We start from the raw sequence: 7,909 nt of genomic DNA, 5'->3' as shown, positions 1-7,909 counted from the left end.
TAAATTTTTTCCAAAGTATATATTTTGGAATTTTCTTTAGTAAGGATCTGTTGGTGGTAATCTTTCTCAGCTCTTTTTTGTTCTTGAAGAATAGTTTTGCAGGTAACGGAGTTCTGACCTGGCTGTGATTTCCTCTTATTGAATGTGTTACTGCACTGTCTTCTGGCCAGAAGTGAGTGATCTCATATTTCTCTAATGGACCTAAAGGACCTAGTTCTCACCCACAGCCAGAAGATCAAAGCACATATTGTAAAGCCCAAGGACCAGGTGAGGGGTTAGTGGGACGATCAGAGGAGTAGGAGCTGAGAGAAACACAACTCAGTGTGGGGAGGCATCCTCTGATTCTTCAGCCTTTGCAGGGAGACTCAGAAACGGGAAAATAAACTAGACCTCCTTTACCACCTTTCATGTTTAAAATGTCAGGGGGCACCCAGATTTGAACTGGGGACCTCTTGATCTGCAGTCAAATGCTCTACCCCTGAGCTATACCCCCAGATATGCTAGTAAGGTCTAATTAACAACCTTTCCCTGTGCAGCCTCACCTAGACCTGCTGTCCTAGATTCCACTTCAGGATGATTTGCTGCCAGCTCATCACCCTGTCTTAGAAGAAGCAACTGGTCCCTTCTCCCACAGCTCTGCCACCTTTCCACTCTCAGTTCCTTGATAAGTGCAGTGATCTGGGGAGCAGTCCCCTGACAGCTGGAAGGCTCTCTAGTGACATCTGTATTGTGGGGTTTGTGCCAAGCACCTGCAAACAGAGACTCAAAATGCCGAATGGTTTGGCCAAGCCCGCAACACTTCAAAGATAGAACCCACGTTTTGTGGCTACTGGATTATAGCTCTCTCCACAGAGCTGTGCTCTAGGATGCAGGCTGACCCTCTCTCCTGTTGCCCCAAATCTCCACAAAGTCAACCTTTTCATCAGCTAAGATGTGCCCTCTGAAGAAATAATTGAAGAAATGATTTTCTGAGTTCCACGTCTACCCTTCTGTGCTCTGTTCCGTGATGCTGGGTCAGGAACTCTGCAAACCACACTCCCGCTTGGGCAGCCAGCTTCCTGGCCATCCTGCCGGTAGGATTGTAGAGGGACTGGAAGGCCGGAGCAGGGAGAAGCTCCCTGCTGACTGCTTTGGGTTCCTGTCAGTGGTTCCTGGTTGTGGCAGTGACAGTTCATCCCAGAAACAACAATGCCTGTTGCCTGCAGCTTAGTCTCACGAGACCAGCATTACTAGGCCTCCGCAGACATGAACACCTCCTGAGGTCTGATACTCCCCAGGCCCCTCAGATTTTAATAACTTCAAACTCTTCTATTTGTTCCCCAGCCCCAGGGTGGCAGCAGCTTCTTGAAGGTACTAACTCTGTAATACTTAGTCTTCAGCTCCATCCTGTCGATTCTCTCATTTCTGTTACCCGCCCCAAAAGAACATGTTAAAGTTCTAACTCCCAGAATGCGACTTTATTTGGAAATAGGGTGACTACAGTGTAATTAGTTAAGGTGAGTAATGCTGGAGGAGGCAGGACTCTTGGTCCAGTATCATCACTGTCCTTATAAGAGGAGAGAAGACGGAAGAGCTTGGGGTGATATATCTATAAGCCATCGAATGCCAGGACTTGCCAATGAGCACCGGAGGCGAGGAAGGGGCCAGGGAGGATTGTCCCCTTGAACTTTCAGAGACAGCACGGCCCTGCCAACACCTTGAATGTGGACTTCCAGCAATTCTGAGCTAGGACGTTTCTGTTGCTGGAAGAGCCCCACTTCGTGGTGCTTTGTTAGGGAAGCCCTAGAAAACGAAAACGTGCCTTGACAGTTATGTTGAATTCTCTCTGCTAAAATAACTGCTACAGTTTTTGTCTCAGAGCTGGACCCTGAATGATACAGAAATAGCTTCCGGTGGGGCACCAGGAAACATGCCTTCACAGAGGGTACTGGGGATGGACTCGGTCTTGTCCTTGGCCTTCAAGGCAGTGCTGAGCGCCTGGTCGGACCGTGAATTGCAGGGGATGGCCGTCGGAGGAAGGCCATCGAGGCACTGTGTCATAGGCTCGTCAGCTTCCTTCCATGAGGGGAACAGACTGTGGTCTCTACTCAAGTAAAACTCCATTTTGTCAGTTCAGCTCAAGGAAGAAAATGAATTATTCAAAGGGGCACCTGGAGTTGAACCAGGGACCTCTGGATCTGCAGTCAAATGCTCTGCCACTGAGCTGTAACTGAGAATAGGATGTGATTTGTACTTTCTTACGGTTCCACACATAGGTACAGGTGCTCATTCTGACTCAACAGAGAGAGGCTGGTCCTTGCAACTGTAAGTGGATCTCCTTGTTCCGTAACTATCTTCTTTTTTCCAGAAAGAAGCCATCATTTCTTGACATCAGCTTGGAAGCCCACTAGAGGTTCTGTATGAGACGATGAAGTCTGTACCTGGCTTGGCACACAGGCAGAACATGAGGCCCAGAGGGAAGGCGCTGCTTACAGGGCAAGGATTCGAACTTTCTTTGCGAGCTCTTCAGTTGAGATCACTTTCTGATAACCCAATGTGGGACCAAGACAACCTCCCTGACTTCTCCTTCAAATTCCACATTTGTTTAAGGCAGTTGAACTTTAAAACAGTATTTTAGCTTTTTGCTTCATATATCCTGCCCCTTACAAAGCAGGTTCACTGTGCCCTGGTTACCACTTCAGCCCGCTGCATCTCAGGCTGCACCCTGACAGAATCCTTGGGGTGCTGTTTTGCCAGCCAGAGACATCTGTGGCCAGTGGTGCCTTTGCCTGGGTTCTGCTCCGGCCTTCTGGGCTCGTTCCACCCACTCAGCCTGTCAGGCTGCACCCAGCTCACACTACTGGCCTGGATTCCACGCCTGCCAAGGGCAAGCCAGGCATGAAGTGGCAAGGGCTGTGAGTGACCACGGGGTCTGGCCACTGTGCACAGCCAGACATGCTGGCTGTGGTCGGGTGGGCAATTCCAGGCACTGGCATGGATGCTGGATCCCTGCAAGGCTGCAGCTGGACCAGGGGTACCGTAAGCAGCATTCACAGCTCACACCAGAAAATGCAGTGGTACCTGGAAGCTTGGAGATACCAGGAACCACAGAGCCCTAAAGAGGGTGTCACAGCTCTGGCTCAGGGAGCTCCTAGGTGTGGGGCTACAGCTCTTCTCTTCTCTCTCTCTCCTTCTTGTCACCCGCAATGTGGTGAGCAAGGGGCATGTTTCAGCCCTGTTTGTGTTACAGCTCTTTCAGCACCCTCATTTGGTGGGTACTGAGTTCTTGTCCTGTGTCCAGGAAGAATGAGGTACACAGACAAGCGGAGGGTGAGCAAGACGAGAGGAGCTTTATTGAATAATAGAACAGCTCAGAGAAGCCCCACAGTCGGTAGCTCCTCTCCATAGCCACGGTGTCCTGATGAGTGTTCAGCTTTCAGCAGAGAGGGTAGCTCCTCTCTGCAGCTGGTTGCCCCGTCATCTCTGGCCAAGTCTGGGGCTTTTTATGGGCCTTAGAGGGGAGGAAGTGCATGCTGATTGGTCCATGGGTGGCCGTGGGTGGGTCCAGAAAAAGCACCGTAAGTACCCACTCTGGTCTGTGGGACCGGCAGCTCAGTCTCTGGCTTCAGGCCCTCCCCTGCTTGAAGGTGGGGCTTCACTAGGGACCTTCCCCTTTCTGCCCAGGAACCTGTCTGCCTCCTGCCACTGTTTGTGGCGCCCAGGCTGTTCATGCTGAGGGGCCCCTGCAGGCCAGAGCTGAGCTGCCCTTGGCCCCCCTTCAGTCTCCCTCCTGTGCTTGTTGGTGCCCAAAGTCTGGTGGGGGCCAAGGTGGCAGGGGGCTGGTGTGTCAGCACTGTCCTGAGTGTGTGCATACCTGGCCAGGTTATGGCAGTGCTTAAGCTTGGCTTCAACTTTGCTGTGTGATCGAAGTGGGTGTTGCCAGTGAAGAGAAGCCAGACACTCCCAAGCCTACAGGGCAGTGGGGGGGCCTTCCTGGGTCCCTAAGACTGCAGAGATGCCTGGGTCTGCAGCTGCTGCTTGGGTGGCTGCAGCTATGCCCAGGAGGGTGGGGCTCTTGCCTGCTTCTGGCCCCCAAGAGCATAGGGATGCCCAGGTCTGCAGCCACGACTTGGTGGCTGCAGTTGCCCCTGGGGAGCACCCACCAGCTCTGTGGAGTACAGCACTACCCCAGGCCCTGCTCCACCTCAGGGAACCTTTCTGCCCACCCCTCTGTTCCCAACTGCACTACTCTCCTGCCAGTGGGTAACTCAGCCTGGTCCCATTGTTGCAGCTCCCAGGGCAGCAGGCTCTGGAGGGCTCCCAGGGACGGGCTTTGGGGACTGCTTACCTCCTCTCTGTGTTTTCCCCACAGCGGCAGTGAGTGAGGTGCAGGTGACCAGATGCGTTGTCAATGAGCAGTAATATTTTAAAAGGAATCTATCTGAGCAGTAGGTCTCAACAATGGGCTTTAAATATTCAATAAGCCATGCTGTAAGCAGATGTACTCTTACCTAGGCTTTGTTATTCCATTTCTAGAGCACAGGCAGTGCATATTTTTAGCCTAATTCTTAACAGCTCTAGGATTTTCAGAATGGTTAACGAGCATTGACTTCAACTTAAATCGCCAAGTGCATCAGCCTATAATAAGAGAATCAGCTCGTCCTTTGAGGCTTTTAAGCCAGGCATTGACTTCTCTCTAGCTATGAAAAGTCTGAGATGGCATCTTCTAATAGAAAAGCATTCATCTACATTGAAAACCTGTTGTTTATGCAGCCACCTTCATCAGTGATCTCAGCCAGATCTTTTGGATTACTTGGTGCAGCTTCTCCATGAGCCCTTGCTGCTTCATCTTGTCTTCTTATGTTCCTTAAACCTCATGAACCAACTTGTGCTAGCCTCAAGATTTTCTTCTAAAGCTTCCTCACTTCTCTCAGCCTTCATAGAATTGAAGAGAGTTAGGGCCTTGCTCTGGATTTAACTTTGGCTTAAGAAGATCTTACAGCTGGTTTGATCACTAGGTCTGCAATTCCTCTCTTCTCTCTACATCCTCCTGTCTTTTGCCTGTGAACAATAAGCTTACGCTTATGTCCATGGGGTTCCAAAGATCCAAGCTTGTCAGTTTCCTCCTGAAAGAGTTCAAGTGCACTCAGAAGAATTAATCCCACATTATAGTTCTTACAGCCATCATCAAAACAGCAGCCACTTGGGCTCCCCAGACATTTGCTTCATTTAGCACTTAACACAATCAACCACAGTGATAGCTTGATTGGTTGTGGTGCCAATTTATGTCATGGACTACTAGCATCCCATCATTTCCCACTGGCAAGGGGCTACACGTTGCACTCAAGCCAAGAATACGAACAAACCAATTCCCTAAACCCATGGTGTGAATCTATCTATTGATTGATACATCACTTCTGGTATCAATTCTGTACCAATCAGGATCCAATAGGAAGACAGAAACCACATGGCAACTTAAACAGGAAAAGGTTAATATACAGAAATAGTAACTCTAGCAGGGGATTGGAATAATGAGGGACGTTGAGTAGTAAGGGGCAAGGAAAACTCTAAAGAATATAGGAAGAGCAGGTATACGGAGTAAACCCTATCCTAGGGAACCCAAGGAAGGAACAGATCTGGAAGAATCCCACCCCCACTGCAGGCTGAGATTCAAATCCTATTGGAAGGGAGGTGGCCATGGCTTACTGAGTGGAGAAGCTCATTAAGATGCCACAGCAGCTGGGTTCAAAGGGAATCCACTCCTTAGGGTGCTGCGGGCAACGGTCCACAGGGAGATGTGGCACTTGCAATACTCACTGGGAAACTGCTTTCTCAAGTTCTTGGAGAAACAAACCATGAGAAAGTGCTGCCCTCAGAACTTGCTGCAAAGCCGCCTGAGAGGTGCTGAGGAAGGCATGCACAAGGAGGTGACATGAAGCAGCACTCCAGAGAAAGCAGTCAGATGCTGCTGGCTCAGTGTACCGTGGGAGCCCAGAGCTGCAGAGGCTGCGCACTGCAGGAGCCTCCAAACAGAGTGCACCACAGCCAGGGATACATACCCTTTCCTTCCCCAGCACCCCTCTTGCGCCCTCCACTGACGAAGCATAACGTTGTGCCGCTGACTAGAGAGAAATAGTTAGGGTCCCACTCCATTATCTCAGAGCAAGCAATGAGGGATGCATTTGGAGTTGTGAGACCATACCTTGATACCTGGCACGGGAGACATGCTAATAGAGGTTTTCAGCCCTCATCCTAGGGCAGGGCAACAATTCTACCTGTCCCAGGGCCCCAAACCAGCACGTTGGCCCAGCTGGAGTTGCTGGTGCTGGGCACTAAGGCTAGGTTCCCCAGAAACAGAGCTTGAACCAACAGGGGCTTCTGTGTTGGGACCAGAGATCCCTCCTCTGCAGGTCAGCCCCAGGCCCTAATGGGCAGCTTTCCCTGAGGTAGACCCACCTGCAGTGAGTCTGCTCTTTGGCCCTTCTGTGTGCCTATGCTCCCCACCTGGATATCCCATCAGGCTGCTAAAGTTATTCCCCCACCTTTCAAAAATATTTTTTATTTTATAGAAAGCTACATAGGATAATTTAAGAATCACCAATATACTTAACACCCAGAAGTGGTAACTGCTATCATATTAGAATTGGCTCACGATTTTAAGGTAGTGAAACACCACCAACACAGCCATGTCCCCTGCAACATCCCCCTTCCCCAATCCACTCCCATTCCTCCCCTCCCCAAAGACAACGATTGTCATGAATTTAGGCTGCACCCTTCCACTCTCCACTCGGTTTATTTTTTTAAACTTTTTGAGATAACTGAATAGTCACATGTAGTTGTAAGAAATGGAGGGATGCTGTGTATTTTTCAGCTAATTTCCTCCAATGGTATAATTTTGAATAACTAGTATACAATATCACGACCAGGAAACGGACATTGATACAAGCCCCCACCAATCTTATTCAGATGTCATCAAGATTTACATGCACCTGTGTGTTTTAGTTCTTTGGAATTTTATGACCTATGTAGACTTGTGTGGCCGTCACCACAGCCAACCTACAGAACAATTCCCTCACAAGAGTCCCTCCTGCCACCCTCTTACAGCCACAGCTACCTTCCCTCCTTATCCCTTCCTAATCCCTGGCAACCACTAATCCATTCCCCACTCTATAGTTTTATGCTTTCAGGACTGTTATATGCACGAAACCATATAATATATAACCTTCTGAGATTGGCAGTTTTCACTCAGCATAATCCCTGGAGATCTATCCAAGTTGTGTGTTAAAATTTGAAAACTTTATGAATTCTGGATACAAGTCCCATTTTAAAAATACTTTTACATTTATATATGAGACTACATAAACAATATTCAGCATTTTCTGTGTATGTTTAAACAACCCACATGGGATAATGCTGAACATATAGTTCTGTATCTTAAATTCTTTTTGTGTACACATGACACTGTCTTTTTGAGAGCTATCTGGTCACTTGCAGCTGTTGAACATGGAGCACTCATGAAGTGATGATAAAAGCTACTTCATTTACTCCTCACTGGCCCTTTAAACTTTCTCAGTGGAATAAACTTTTCTTGTCAGAGACTTTAATGGTCACTCTTAGGTAGCAGAAAGTCCCATGGTTGCAATATTAATTCAGTCATTAAAATGTTCAGTCCCATTGAATAACTGATACTCAGAAATTGATTGCAGCATCTATCTTCTGCTAGAAGTGGAAGAGTTGAGATATGTTCCTTCCTCTCCCTGTCCCCACCAGCATTCATCCCTAGTATCTAGGATGGAGAGAGGGGGAAGGCGGAAGGACAGAAAAAGGAGAATGAGAAAGTTCTTACTTGACTGGCACTGTAATAACATAGATTTGTTTTTCTGGGCTTGGCAAGTCTTTAAAATGACTCCCTGGGCATTTCCATGGAATT

At 48.6% G+C, this 7,909-nt stretch overlaps 1 non-coding gene across 1 annotated transcript; it reads right to left on the bottom strand.

Annotated features, from left to right (window-relative positions):
- Window positions 1-421: 421 nt before the first annotated feature.
- TRNAC-GCA (transfer RNA cysteine (anticodon GCA)) lies at window positions 422-493 on the bottom strand. Its single transcript has one exon. It is a non-coding gene; the product is annotated as a tRNA-Cys (tRNA).
- Between the last annotated feature and the right edge of the window lie 7,416 nt (window positions 494-7,909).

Source organism: Aotus nancymaae, unplaced genomic scaffold (assembly GCF_030222135.1).
Source record: "Aotus nancymaae isolate 86718 unplaced genomic scaffold, 86718_ANA_hifiasm-v0.15.2.pri h1tg000002l, whole genome shotgun sequence".
In the NCBI taxonomy this organism is placed as follows: Eukaryota; Metazoa; Chordata; class Mammalia; order Primates; family Aotidae; genus Aotus; species Aotus nancymaae.
This window is presented reverse-complemented; position numbering and strand designations above follow the sequence as displayed.